Source organism: Lycorma delicatula, chromosome 11, assembly GCF_047948215.1.
Source record: "Lycorma delicatula isolate Av1 chromosome 11, ASM4794821v1, whole genome shotgun sequence".
NCBI classification, from domain to species: Eukaryota; Metazoa; Arthropoda; class Insecta; order Hemiptera; family Fulgoridae; genus Lycorma; species Lycorma delicatula.
In genome coordinates this window covers 62,470,454-62,485,851 of record NC_134465.1, presented here as the reverse complement: position 1 = coordinate 62,485,851, position 15,398 = coordinate 62,470,454, and the positions used below count along the sequence as shown (strand labels likewise).

The 15,398-nt window shown below is 27.8% G+C and overlaps 1 long non-coding RNA gene across 1 annotated transcript in view; it reads left to right on the top strand.

The window, feature by feature from the left end:
• LOC142332548 (uncharacterized) overlaps positions 1-15,398 on the top strand; it is a 113,867-nt gene continuing 98,469 nt past the window's right edge. The window contains exons 1-2 of the long non-coding RNA XR_012758323.1: positions 1-192; positions 1,536-1,670. This is a non-coding gene — a long non-coding RNA (uncharacterized LOC142332548). The remainder of the gene's footprint in view (positions 193-1,535; positions 1,671-15,398) is intronic.

Sequence of the window (15,398 nt, the reverse complement as noted above, 5' to 3'; positions counted from 1 at the left end):
TGTGTTGTATGTAGTATGACAATATTTCGCGACTGAGCAGTGGTTATCTTGCAATGCCGGATATTTTAATTTAAGTTTATAGTGTCGTGAGTGTGAATGTCAATGGTTTTTTTATATTAAATTTTGTGATAAGTTTTTAAAATGTGCCTTAATATATCTTTTTACGTATACTTGCTAATAATTTTACCAGTAGTAAGTGTTAATTTAATAGTTTTTCTCAAATAAAATTTTTGGAAGTTTTGCTCTGCACTAGAACAATAAGGATAAATTGCCCCTGTTAATATGTTAACTGTATTATTTCATTCATTAGTTTTCTTAATATATTCTGGAGAGATCTTTGAAACCGGTTATTTCTAACCTATAAGTTTGTAAACTTTGTTAATTACTTTAATAGTTGCAAAATATTTCTGTTCATTCGATAATATTTGATTTTTTTACCACTACCTATTTTCTCGATTATTAATCAAATGTACCCATTCATTTATCGTTAAACTGAAATAATTACAACATACAAACCATGTATTTAAAATTTTGCACATCTTTGTTGAAGGTATAGATAAGTCTAATTTTTTATTACATAATGTTATAATGAATTACCTTACCGTACTTGAAAACTACGCTCGAAATGTACTACTAATGTATTTTGTTTTACTTTAATATTTTACTGGTTTTATTATTTTTCTCATTTGAAATTATGTATTCTGATGAAAAAATTTTCAAACTTTTCTTAAAAAGCATTATCTAATAGCATTTTTATTATATATATATTTTATGAACACTCATTTCTATAGATAAAAATATTTTTATGAATAATTTGATTTGTTTGGATATATTAGTATTTTTCTGTTATTAAAAAGTTAAATGTGATGTTTTTTCATTTTCCTTTGTTATCAGTTCTTTTCAATCTCTGTGTTAATTAATTTTATAAAGTTCTTTCAACCCTAAGTAATCAATTTTCTTCTCACTTGCTTTAATTGTGGAAATAAATATTAATTTTTTACTAACAATCAATATCCCGGTATTATTTTATTTTTAAATTATGAGGAAAAGACTTCATCTATTGATTTCAATGTATTGTAAAGTAAAAATTTCTTATTCCTAAATTTCTTTTTAAATCTAATTTCCTTTTATGGACTAATGTAAATGTTATTTTTATCGGGTGGAAAAAATTTATTTTAGTTGACCTTTTTTTAATTACAATTTCTGGTAAAATTAATGTTGCCAAAAATGTAGTTATTTTGTATTATTTTTCAGCACATTCATAAATCTTTTAAGTTTCATCTCGACAAAAAATAAAATTTTATAAATTTAAGAGCAGGTTCACATCTATCAGTTTTGTATATTAGAAATGATTATTAGTAATTAGGGAATGTTTAAATCACTTTTATCTATTATAATTAACCGGTTGTATCAAAGTTTTAATTCTGTTGAGTGATTTTTGTGAATAGAATTATGAAGTTTTATTTTAATTTTTTAAAATAATTAGTTTTAAAATATAGTATTTTTGTGTAATTTATAATATGTTATCATTTCAGATAAAAATTGAATTGTGATATCTTAATGTGTTGTTAAATTTGTGTGCCTTGAATATTATGTTAGTAGAAAAATCAGTGTTACTTTTGAAACGCATCAACAGAGCTGTTCTGTATCGGTGGGATTAATCCTTCATGGTAAGTTTATTTATTTATTTTACTGGAAATATAGGTAGTCTATTTTTATTTAATATTTTAACAATTTCTATGGTTATCAAATTAGAATTTATTAAAGATAAGAGTTTTAATAATTGTTGAGAAATTAATTTGACAAATTATACAAGTTAAATATTCCATTAAATGTTAAATTTATAATAATTGGCCCAATAATAATTAATGATAATATGAATTTTTTTATGATTGTTTGTAGTAAAAGTATACAAAAATATTATTTTAAGTTAAATTTGATAATTTAAACACTTTTTACACTTCAATATTACATTAAAGTGGTTGTGTAGATTTAAAAAATGGATATATTGGGTTTTTATAAAAACATTCTATTATAAAATTTCTTTATCATTTAACTGCTTGGTTTTCTTTTTTCATGTGAATACTCTCATAATGATCACCGCTTTATCAAGAAAGTTAATATAGAAGATTATTTTAAATTTTGTCTAATTAAAAAAAAAAAAATTTTTTAAATTAAGTTAGACAACATATTCATTTTTTTGTCATTTTTAATATACCATTCATTACATATAAAAATTATTTATTAATTGTACTTATGACAAAGTTTTCCATAGGAGAAACAGGATGGACCTTTAGCTAAGATACAATGAGTGTATGAAAATACTTCAAGGTTGACATATAGACAGTTTTTACTAATTTTCAGTTAGAAATATATCATAAATACAATAATGTAAACAACAAAATTTGTTTTACATATTTACATTAAAGGACAGCTTATGTAGATTTTCTCATACATTATATCCTTTTTTTCCTGTTTAGCCTCTGGGAATTGCCATCAGGGATTACTTCAGAGGATATGTATGAGTGAGTGTAAGTGAAGTGTAATCTTGTACCGTCTCAGGTCGACCATTTCTGAGATGTGTGGTTAATTGAAACCCAACTACCAAAGAACACCGGTATCCACGATCTAGTATTCAAATCCGTATAAAACATTCTATCCTTTGTTATAGTTTATTTAAACCTCTTAAATTTATTACTTGTAAAAGTACTATTTTAAGGTCATAAAGAACAATAAGTTGTTATATAAATTAAGCTTTAATTTAAAAAAAAAAAGAAGAAATATACCATTTACTAATGCTCATTAAAAAAAGTCAATATTTTAGGAAGAGTCTATGGATTTAGAAAAAAAGATAGGGTGTTACTTTCTGGTTATATAATGAAACTAAAATGAAAACAAATGTGTTTTTAGTTTATAAGTTTTATTGATTGGAAACCACAAAGGATTGTTTATCTATCTCACTGTCAAAATTCAGACCTATGCTAGAAACTGGACACAGAACCTTCAGTTTAGGATTTATTTACATTAATATATGGTACTATACTAGCCATAGTATATGGTATACTATGGTACTTGTTATAAACAAGGACAACTTAGGAGTAATACATAATTTATTACATATGTAAAATAAAAAATGTAATAAATACAATTTATTTATATTTGCGGAACATTTTATAGGTTTATTTTTTAATACATATAAAGTATTTTAGAATACTTTGTTAAGAAAAAATGGAATACTGCCATTTATTACTTTCTTCTCTTTTGTAAATATAACTTATTAAATGTCAAATTGATTAATAACTGGTGTTTTCGTAATGAAACAGCTCGTTTCATCCAAAGATCACTAGGCCAAAATGTGCTAACTGTAGTCTAACAATAGAATATGGCTGAGAAAGATAGTACAAAGGATACTAGGAAATTTTTGCTGTACTGTTTTATTTTTTATAATTTTTCAGAATAATTTTCACCACGCATTATACACTTTTCCATCCATTAAGACTAGTCTTCAAATAATTCCTGCCATGTGTCATCAGAGATCTGGGCACATTCATTATCCCAAACTCTTAGGAGGTCATTATTGCTCATAAAATACCTCCCTTTAAGTCTGTTATTCACCTGGAAGAACAGTACGAATTCACATGGAGCGAGGTACTTAACATGTAGGGAGATTACTGTAACAGTTTTATTCCAGTGCTGGCGAAATGCTTGGAGCAAACTGTTGAGTAGTGCGCTGGAACATTGTCATGGTGAAGAAATCATGTGTTCATTCTTAAGTTTGGGTACAAATTAATAATTTGTGCCAATCTTTTAATCCCAGTAATTTGGATAATCCTTTCCAAGCACGGGAATCGTTTCTTCTAAATACTTATTCTACGTGCAAAATTGCCCGGTAATCAGTTTTTAGTAACCGAGAGAGTGACTAGAGCGGCTTACAGTGGAAGTTGGTACCTGTATAAACGTATGCTAAGTTGTGATTACCTCTGCAATCATTCGTTCTGTCGTATGGCAAAACTTTTCTAGTCCTGTTTGTGTTATTGACATTTGTTAATGGTTAGTGATGGTAGCAGTTGGTAAATAAAATTTATATAAAAAAAAGAAGTAAAATAATAATGTTAAATTTGAGTAGCTGAAATCTTTGCAACCTGATAATTCCACAAAATTTGTAAAATTGTTTGTAAATTTGTTTGTAATTGTCAGGAAAATAAAGTGACATAAGAAAAGCATAAGGTGCAAATAGCCATTAAAAAAGAGATGTACAGATCACTGAAGCTAAATAACATTAGATAGATTTTTTTTTAAGTGCTTGATTTTCTTTGAAAGAGTTTGTATAAATATGACCTGCTTAATAAACGAAATACACAGCAGAAAGGGACATTCATTCAGGCTTTGCGACTAGTAGGGAAATAATAAACTCCCGCTCTCCTTATGTTCCATTCCAAAGAGTTTGTATGTCTCTAGAAGTTCATGATCAATTATTCTGTTACAGGATTTAAGAAATTGCTGGAAACTTTTAATTTTTTTGCTCTTAGTGATGTTATTGATTTAGATCTCAAGAATGTCTTTAAATTTATAAGTACATGCTATTTCATATAATAAAGGATAATACGCAACCAAATCAACACCAGTAATTGATCAACATGGTAATCCAGTTGTCGCTACATATTTAGGGTAGCTGCATCACTTGTTCATGTAATGAGTGTTGCTGTAGCTGATTACAAACACGGATTGCCTAGTTGGGGTATATTTTTAATTACTACTCAACAAAAGATTGGTTCTGTTAAGGAATTATTATATATCTAAATTTGACAGTGTTTTGGACAGGCTTCAAATTCTCACATGGAAAGGCAAGTTAATTTTTAATATAAAAATATTTTAATTCAGATAAGCCTAACGTTTCTTAAAATCAATCCTCAATCTATTTCTGGTCATTGACCACACTAAGCATTGCCTGAGTTCGTAAGGTGATGTCCATTCATGATATAGATTTTTAACACTTTTCTTGCTTATTAGGATGAAAACTTTGGCAGCGATCTTAGGTAGTTTTAACATTTCATTCTTTTTCCAGTTTTTTCTGTGGTTTTTGTAAAACTTTTTGTTGTAGGTGTAAGACAAGTTAAGTATACATGGAAGGTAGCACACCATACATGGACAATTTACAGTATGTTATGCTATTTTAGTTGATTCCTACTCACAAAAAATGTTACATGAGTAGAACTTTTAATGTACAAAATCCGTTTGTATAAGCCTACGTTGTGAAATTATTAAATTATTGTGTAATCATTTTTTTAGCTTAAATGATGTAATATTATTTATGTAGTATGCTGTATTTGTCTCATTCACAATAATTTCTACTTACTTCTGAAAACACAGTGAGTTATAAAAGTGTAATTTAAAATCAAAATTGTTTGATTTTTCATATGTTACCTTATGTTATATTAAAACTTGTGTTACTGGAAGGTTTATTGTTTGAAGTTCAGTTGACTGCTTGTATTTTAATGCTAATGGTTCTTTGGTACTGTTCACAGCCATCCGGTTCTGTTTTTTATTCCAGTTTACACTATATGCTGGGTATAATGCATGATATGTAGTGGATAAACTGGATGTAGTAGAGGATTAAGCTGCATATCATGTATATTTGTATTAAGCTGCAGTACACTTATTACCTGAAAAAATGCAAGTATCTACAGATTCAGATTAAAGGAAGTTGCCCTAGATATTTCCAGAATATTATATAATCAGTCAATTTGGGTTTTACTGGTATCTACCGTACAGTATGATTATTATGTTACTAACAGATGACAACAACATCCACTTACCTGTTTAAATACCTTTTTGGTTGGTAGATCAATTACATTGTGCTAAACTGAAGTTTCCAAATTAAATTCCAAGTTTTAATTTCCATTTTACAAAAATGAGAAAAAAAATGAAAATCTATTTATTACACCTGAAATTATGATGACATACAAATTATTGTATATCATATAAGACGTCATATGTTTGTTATGATTAAAATAAGCGATAGTTTATTCAACAAGTGTGTTTTTTAAAACATTCTTTGTTTATTTATCTATTCTCTGGTATGTGTAGAAATATGTTCAATTTCAGCTAACTTCATTTTTTTTATACTTAGAAATGAATTTTATTGCCCGTGAAAATATGTCAAGCCTGGTTGGAATATGAAATCTTTCAATTGAAAGGTAGAGTTGGTTTCACTCCACCATGAGATTAATTTTAGATTTTTTTTTCTCTTAGAAATAAGGAATTCTTAATTGTGTATTTTGAAAATGTTTCTCTTTACTTTAATCAAGTATTGAATCAAACAAGTTTTGAATTGATTGGAAGATTTTCAACAATAATATGTTAACAGAAAAAAAAAATTAATAAACATGTAAAAATTAAAAAAAATCATTTTTCCAGGTATAAAAGTATTGTTTGTTTTTTATACCTAAAAATAAAACAGGAGATTTTCATTAAAATTTTGAATAAAGCTTTGATTTTTATGAAATTTTTCATTTGTTGAAATATAGGCTTTCTTTATCATGATGTTAAAAAGATAAAAATGTTTGTTCCAAATAATGTGCAACTGATGAATCTATTTCATATAATACAACATTATTTTAATGGATGAAGATCTTTTTTTTACTTTTTAGAGTATTTTGCATAAAGGTCATTAAAAAATAGTTTTGATGTAAATTACAGAATCTTATCCATTTTTCACATTGTTCTGTTTTGTATTTTTTTTTTTATGATGTTTGTATCATAAGATATTTCAGACTAGGGATGCCAGTTATCCAGGATCAATATTATTATTTTTATTTATTTATTTATTTTTAGATAAATTTAAGTGGAATCAATTGCCGTTGTCCATTAATTAGTCTGAACAACATAAATAATAATGATCGCATTGAAATGAACTGTTCACACTTCTGTTTAATGCATGGGAAAACCAATTTATTTAATTTTGCATTGATTTTATTGTAATTTAGTATACTTCAAGCCTAAAATTAATATCCTTACTTCATATCTGGGTCTTGAAATCTTTAGAATTATGCAACAGGTATACTCATTACAGAGCATGGTATGTAGTTTTTCAAATCTAAAAAACTGCTGTAGATTTTTATGAGTTTATATCATATCAACCGATCGATTAGAATTAATCTATTGTGTTCTCTAATTTCTATAATTGAATTGTATATAAAGATTGCGTAAGTCACTTTTATAATATTCAGTTATTTTTATTAGTAAATGGTTTAATATTTGCGACTTTTACAATAATATTTTGTGATTGTCTTTTTTTTATTAAATAAATGATATTTATATATCCATTTCTGCTTCATAATTGTTTTACTTTATGTTGAAAATTATTTTATCTTACAAAGTAGTACAGTATTATTAGATTATACTTTATAGTGTTATTTGTCTCTATAAATGTATCTTTTGTTATCAGTTGATAAATGTGTTGTTGAAATTACAAGTGAGTTTATGATGTCCATTAATGTACTATAATTAGTTAATACTTATAATGTTATTTTTCATTATTAGTATTTTTAAGTTCATTTGTAAGATTACAGTTCATAATAGAATCAGTTTCTAGATGTAATTATTTATGTATAAAATTTTTTAAGTTTGTGCTTACAATTATTTTAATTAATTATATTTTTATTTAATTTTTTTCTGTATGTTCACGTAATGCCATATCATAGGGAATTGGTGTTGCCATCTTTAATTCTTCTTTTCTGTTCTTTTCTTTTTCTGGACTTCCTCTTTTCTTCAACGCTTCTCTTTCAGATCCTATTCTATCTTAGTTTTTCATCTTAATTTAGATCTTAAAGAAGTGATAAAGAGAAGTTCTACCTTCTTTAGCACTTAATTTAAACTTTTAAACTTAATTTTGGAAGTTGTATTTCCGAAATGTCTATTAATGTAAGGTAAAAATTGAATTTTATTATTGCCCTAAATAAAATTTAAATGACAGAATTAAATTGACACGTGAATGTTGTATAACAAGGCCTATGCCTATACATGTATGTATTTTTGCAGGTATGTTATACGCAGTATTTTAGAAGATAGTTTTCAACCTTGTGACCTCCTCTCCAGGGTTATCAGTCCTCATATCTCCAAAACAAGAACCCTTAAACAATTTAAGTAGGACTACAGCTTAAAATTACATTTTTTAGAGACAAGGAGGGTTCAAATATAAAAAGGGATTTATGTCTATTATTAATTTGGAAGTACATACAATAAGCCGACTTCTGGATTATTTTTCAGTGAAATTTCCTGCTACTGCTATCCAATTTACTGACCTAAGTAGCGGTATTGTGGTTTCTGCCTTCCATCTGGAAGTCCTGGGTAAAAATCCCAGTGGGGCATGGAATTTATCATACAATAAGAAATTTCCGTTACATATTCCAAAACAAAAGCTTCCAGCTTACATGATGAGTTACTAAAAAAAAATTGTTGCAGCACTCAAGAAGCTTTTTACCTCAGAAAGATCAAGTGTTTGGTTCGTTCGCTGACTCCTTTCCTTTCATAGTAACAATGATCTCCTCATTTGAGTAGAATATCTTTTTTCCTAAAATTTTGATTATTGAGCCAAACTATTGGTTCGTCTAAATTATACAAATCTGGGTTGTTTAAAGCATGATGTAGTATATTTCATTTGAGTTCTCATAGCCTTTCCATAAGTGTTAGAGTTAGTGTGAACATTGTTCTTGAGGAAACAACTGATGACTGTGTGACTCTCCTGTCAGAGCAGTTTTCAGGTTTCATTATATCGTTAAAAATCATAGTGACAATTTTTTCTTCTATAAGAAAGTCGAGATAGAATATTCCCTATAATAATTAAAAGAAAATTTTTATTATTATTATTTTTATTATTTTCTTTTCTTTCCATGGTTGAAGTGAATTTGAATGTCACCTCTAATTTTAATTAAAGGTAATATAACACTAACACTTATCTTTCATAAAGGTAAAGTCTAACTAACACTTATCTTTCATAATATGTTTATGAAATTGTAGACTTGTTTATATTAATGATTGAAGTCATTTGATGTCAAACATCCTTCTTTCTTTGTAAAAACAAAAACAAGTTTATAAAAAAATTGTTTTGGTTGAACAAATTTCAGGCTGCAAAAGACAGAACCTAGATCTTGAATAATGCTTTAATAAATTTGAGATGATATTATTATTGTTGTTTGTTATATTCTCAATGTTTATTTTAAGTTTTTCAGAGATTTTCCTAATGGCAATTTGCAGGTTTTATCCAATAACTAAAGTCAGTGAAGTGTATCTTAATTGACTGAAGTTCTAGGTCATTGAGTTTGCAGTTTATTTTCAACTTTTTTTACTTCAACTGACAAGAAGAAGGACAAAAATAGCAGCCAACATTACTAATGACAAGTTCAGGCATATAAATTTTGTTTTATTTCACTTGTATTTACAAAAGTGGAGCATAAATATTCCTGTTTATATTTTTAACTCCCTCATATTTTTTACTCTTCCTTCATTCCTAAATTAACTAATCCTCAATACCTTATTATTTTATCCTCCAGGCTAGTTCGTATTACATTAAAAATTTACTCTGAAGTTTAGGGAGTAGTTTTGTTCTATTTTTCTTTTTCAATTTATGCACTATTTATTTTGATCTGTTTAGACTTTTGATCCTATTGTAAAGTGTAAATAAAGAGTTGTTTATAATTTGAAAGGTGTTCTTGAATAGTTCAACATTAAAAACAGAATTTCTTCTGAATGATTCATATTACATTATTTTAATTGCTTCTGCTTTCTATAGTAAAAGCTGTAGCTAATAAAATTTAGTTAACAAATTAACTTTCTGTGTTGTATTACCAATAGTAGATATTACTAATTGACGTATGTATATTATATATAATGTATACTACTATACATTATGTGTAATATACATCATTGTTATATAATGTATTTTTTTAAGCTTAATGAAGTGTAATATGTTTTTTATTTAAAGTTATTTTTTCAGTAATGAGCCAAATTACTATGACATGTTATTCATTACATCTTTCTTATATGTTTTTTTTTTTTTTATGCGATTGCTTCATGGATAGACTACATCTGAAACATTAAGCCTTAGTGAGTGGGTTATGGTATAATATAGCTCAGTTAAGTATTCTAAATGAATAATAAGAATTAAAGTTAGGCATCACATGATACTATTGAATCGCAGCCTATCACAGCAGCAAATAAAAAAATGAATATGGTTTTGGGACTTAGAACTAACTAGCTTAGTGTTTTTAATAATATTTGTAGAATAATATAGATTCGGAGTAACAGTACAAGGTGAAAAGATAAAGATGCTACGATTTGCTGATGATATAGTAATTCTAGCTGAGAGTAAAAAGGATTTAGAAGAAACAATGAACGGCATGGATGAAGTCCTACGCAAGAACTATCGCATGAAAATAAACAAGAACAAAACGAAAGTAATGAAATTTAGTAGAAATAACAAAGATGGACCACTGAATGCGAAAATAGGAGGAGAAAAGATTATGGAGGTAGAAGAATTTTGTTATTTGGGAAGTAGAATTACTAAAGATGGATGAAGCAGGAGCGATATATAATGCCGAATAGCACAGAAATGAGCCTTGTCAGAAACATAATTTGTTTACATCAAAAATTAATTTAAACATCAGGAAAAGATTTTTGAAAGTATATGTTTGGAGCGTCGCTTTATATGAAAGTGAAACTTGGACGATAGAAGTAACTGAGAAGAAAAGATTAGAAGCTTTTGAAATGCGGTGCTATAGGAGAATGTTAAAAATCAGATGGGTGGATAAAGTGACAAATGAAGAGGTGTTGTGGCATAGATGAAGAAAGAAGCGTTTGGAAAAATATAGCTAAAAGAAGAGACAGACTTATAGGGCACATATTAAGGCATCGTGGAATAGTTGCTTTAATATTGGATGGACAGGTAGAAGGAAAAAATTGTGTAGGCAGGCAGTGTTTGGAATATGTAAAACAAATTGTTAGAGAGATATAGGATGTAGGGGGTATACCGAAATGAAACGACTAGCACTAGATAAGGAATCTTGGAGAGCTGCATCAAACCAGTCAAATGACTGAATACAAAAAAAAGAATAAAAAAAGAAGCATTACAATGTAAGATTTTATATTTTGCATCACAAAGTTGCTTTTATACAAATTTGAATACTTATTTTCTTTTTCTGTTTAGTCTCTGGAACTACTGTAAGGTACTACTTCAAAGAATGATATGTATGAATGTAAATGAAGTGTAGTCTTGGACGGCCTCAGGTCGGTCGTTCCTGAGATGTGTGGTTAATTGAAATCCAACCACAAAAGAATACTTTTCTCCACGATCTAGTATTCAAATCCATATAAAAGTAACTAACAGCCTTTACTAGGATTTGAACATTTGGACTCTCAACTTCAAAATCATCTGATTTGTGATGACACCACTACACCAACCCGGTCGGTGGATTTGGATACTAGACAGTAGATATCAGTGTCTTTGGTGATTGGAATTCGATTAACCACCTGTTTGTAGAATGGTCAGCTTAAGTCTGTACTAGACTACATCTCATTTATACTTATGCTAATTTCATTGGGTCTTTGAGGGGGGGGGGTGTTGTTTATTGTTCACTAGTTGGAACATATTGCAGTGTACGCATTAGGAAAATAAAAATTAATGTAAGATGGTCCTTTTAAGTACATTTTAGCTAGGCAAGATAAGCCTAAATGTTTTTTTTTTGGGATTAGGAGGACCAGCATTAGCAAATACAACAACTGTTAGGCCTAATGTGTACACATTGGTTAGGAAACAGTATCCTTTGAGTCAGACTATACGCAGAAATTCCTTACCAGATACAATGGATGTACTGGCTCTGGTTCTGGTACCCCCCCCCCCCCCCCCCCAGCGTAGAAAATGTAACATGATTTTCTTGCACCCACAGATCCAGTAATAGGGAAGAAGGCTCAAGGAAAAAGAACGTGAATGGTGAAAATGGGTGTTTTAATCACGGCAGAATATTATGAATTATTATTTTGTCCTTTAATCAAGCTTTTTTTACTAATTTTTGAATATATTATAATATGTCAACATGTAAATCCTTCCAAAATATAAATGTTATTCTATCATGCAAGTAAGATCTTCACTACATTTCCCGCTGTGGATTTGGCTGGATATTGAACATCATTACACTCAACGTAATTTTCACTGAACCTTTGTAACTTTGATGCTTTACGTGTGTCAAAGCTGTGAGAAACTTGAACGGATAGTTTAAAACAACAAATTAATGTACAAGAAATAAATTAAAATGTCATACAATTTGAAAGTAAACCATAATTAAGGTCAGAAATATTTGTTAGTTTTTTATTAAACATGTGATTATTATAAAAGGAGATATGATTAAAACAAATAAAATGTTTTAATTAAATATTTAAAATTTTATGAAAATATCTCAGATCATATACTTTTCCCCCCTTTAAACGGAACCATTTTTTGGTCTCATTTTTAATTTGTATTTCCTTCTCGTTGTTAAAAATGGTCATCTTTTATCATCAGTAACTTTTTATCCATTATTTCCTTCGTTTTGTAGTTAGGATGCACCTAATTACTTTATTACAGTGGACTCTATTAAACTTATTGTAATTACTGGTCTTAACTATAATTTGGTGCGGTAACCGATAGATATGGAAATTAAGCCTGGTAGTTTTATGCCTTTATTTCAGTACTGCATTGGTCAAGGTTAGGATGTTTCTCGTGAACTTTCCAGTAAAAAACTGGAGCAATTAGTTTCTATTATCGGTTTGAATAATACACTTAAAATTATTCTTGAAATATATAATGTATATTTATATTGTAATATAAATGCAATATTTATTTATATTTTTATGTAGTGCCTGTATGTGTTGATTTTTTATTTGTGGTGATTGTTCATCCTGTCTGTCCGATGTAATAATTGAACAGTTTTGACGTCAGTTTGAAAGTTAATTTATTGTTCATTATTATTTTTACGGATAAAGGTTGGTTGAAGGCATATTTATGTACTTGATGTTGAATAAAATTGTTGTAATTTAAAAAATAAATTATGATTTTTGTTAATATATTTATTAAAGTATGTATTAATCTATCTTTATTAAAAAATGCGTTCTATATTATTAGAAGGAATTGCATTTCTGTTATTTAATAGTTACGTATGACGAAGTATTTAATTAAATAGGCCTATATATATGTATATATATATATATATATCATAGTTTAATTTTTTAACTTCTATCTCTTACGTAGTGTTATATTATTCTGTAATGAGAAATTTTGTAGGTCGTAATTGTTTCTTAAATAATTATTTTAAGTAACTTTGAATTATTTATAATTCTATTGTTTATTTATGTAATTATTTTTATTTATCTTTTGTATTTAAAAAATTTATTTTACATTATGAATTAGTAATATCGTATTCCCTCTCCTCTCTTTTGTTATAATTATTAGTTATGTTTATGTTAATTGTATTACATGTTTATTTATGTTTAGTAATGTATTCTTTGTCATGAATCATTTCTCTTAGTAATTTTTTTTCTATTCTGTTTGTAACGCGATCGTTATGTTTATTGTGCATATAATAGTGTTGTGTCTTCTAATTTTCTTGTTACTCGCGGATACTTAAAAAAATTGTTTAATTTTATTTATATTTTTAACGGTTTATTCATTTCTGCGACACAAATATGAAAATGTTTGTTTTATTTCAGTGTTGTTTTCGTAATCATAATTTAGTTTCGTGTGAAAATCAGAGGTAAGAATTTTTTTTTACGTCACACTAGGTTTAATATCAAATTTTTATCATGATTTCATTATAAAAGTACACTTCAAATGTAACATTTTAAAAGATGCTTTCTCAAGCGTAACTCCATCATACAATATAATAATCGTTTACATTCGGTGTCTTCTTATTACTCGTTTAGTTATTTATTTATGTAGTGCCTATAAGTGTTGATTTTTTGTTTATTTGTGGGTGAATGTTCGTCCAGTCTGTCCGATGTAAATTTGTAACCCCTGCAACGGGAGAGGATAAAGGTTTTCTTTCCGTAGGGTGCGTCACACTTTGTTTATTGTCAAACCAATGCGACATGAAATTCGCTTTGTACTAGTGCCTGGGCTATGCTGAATCACACAATGTTCATCACTAGCACGATAATTTACTTGGCGTTCAACAGAAAACGAACACGTTGGAAATTACCCTTAGGTTTGTATATGCTGATACACGGAAGAGTGTTTAAAAAGAATGTTTATTAGGTAAAGAAAGAAAAATACGATTTTCTGTTTATTTTTCTTCTTTATTGGTTCAATAAAACACCGATATTTAAAAGTTTTTATTTATTTTTTATTCGCTGTATTTATGTTAGTTTTCTTAGAATTAAATTCTCTACAAGTTTAATTCTTCCGCATTTATCATTCATTTAACAGTGCTGTTGTACTGCAAACCTAAAAACACTTGTTTTTCGACACAAAATTTGTGTTTTACATCAGATATCTAAAAAAACTACTGGATTTAAAGTTCTGGGACCTATTTCATCTTATTTCCCAGCTCAAATTACTTAGTTTATTTAACTACTTTATTTTCAAGTCAAAAATCATAAGAAACAACTAAATTCGCTCCTTAATTTACCTTCCCAGAATTTAATGAAGTCTTCATTTTACTGGGGGAACTGAAATCCGGAAGAAATTTTTCGCTAGCCGTAATTAGCTAACGAAGCGTTTTCGGGCGTATGTTCAAATGAACTATTTTTACCTATAGAATCGCCTCCCGAGAGATTGCCGTATAGTTTTGAATTGCCCTTATTTAATATATATATATATATATATATATATATAAAGATTAAGATTATAATGTATTATGCATTTAATTTAAACAATTCTCATAAATAGAGAATTAAGGAGAAGTATATCCAATAAATTACGAAATATTATTAATTACACGTAGTTATTTTTATTTATTCAATCTGTAATAAAAGTTTTCATCTGTTGGAACTTTATTTTTGTTTAAACCCTAGCGAAGTAAAGGTAGAAATGTAGTTACCGATTAATTAGGTTAAACATAAATTATTTTAACTGCCACGTAGAAGTTCTAAAACCTTTACTTTTAGCGTTTGAAGTGTTTCCAAAATAAGGCGCTCTTACGAAACTTTCTGCCACGAGTTTGAATAATTCAAAGCAATTATTTTGCTCCGGTTTCATTATATATTTCTTAATTATCGGTTCTTTTTATTTATATTTAGTTACATTTTGTAATAGATTTACGTAATTATTGATTAAAAGGTCGTGGGATATATCCGACAAAATATTTCTGTTATGTTAATTTTTTTCTATTTATTTTACTTTTAATGATCTAAAAATAAGCAGGGGTGTTCCA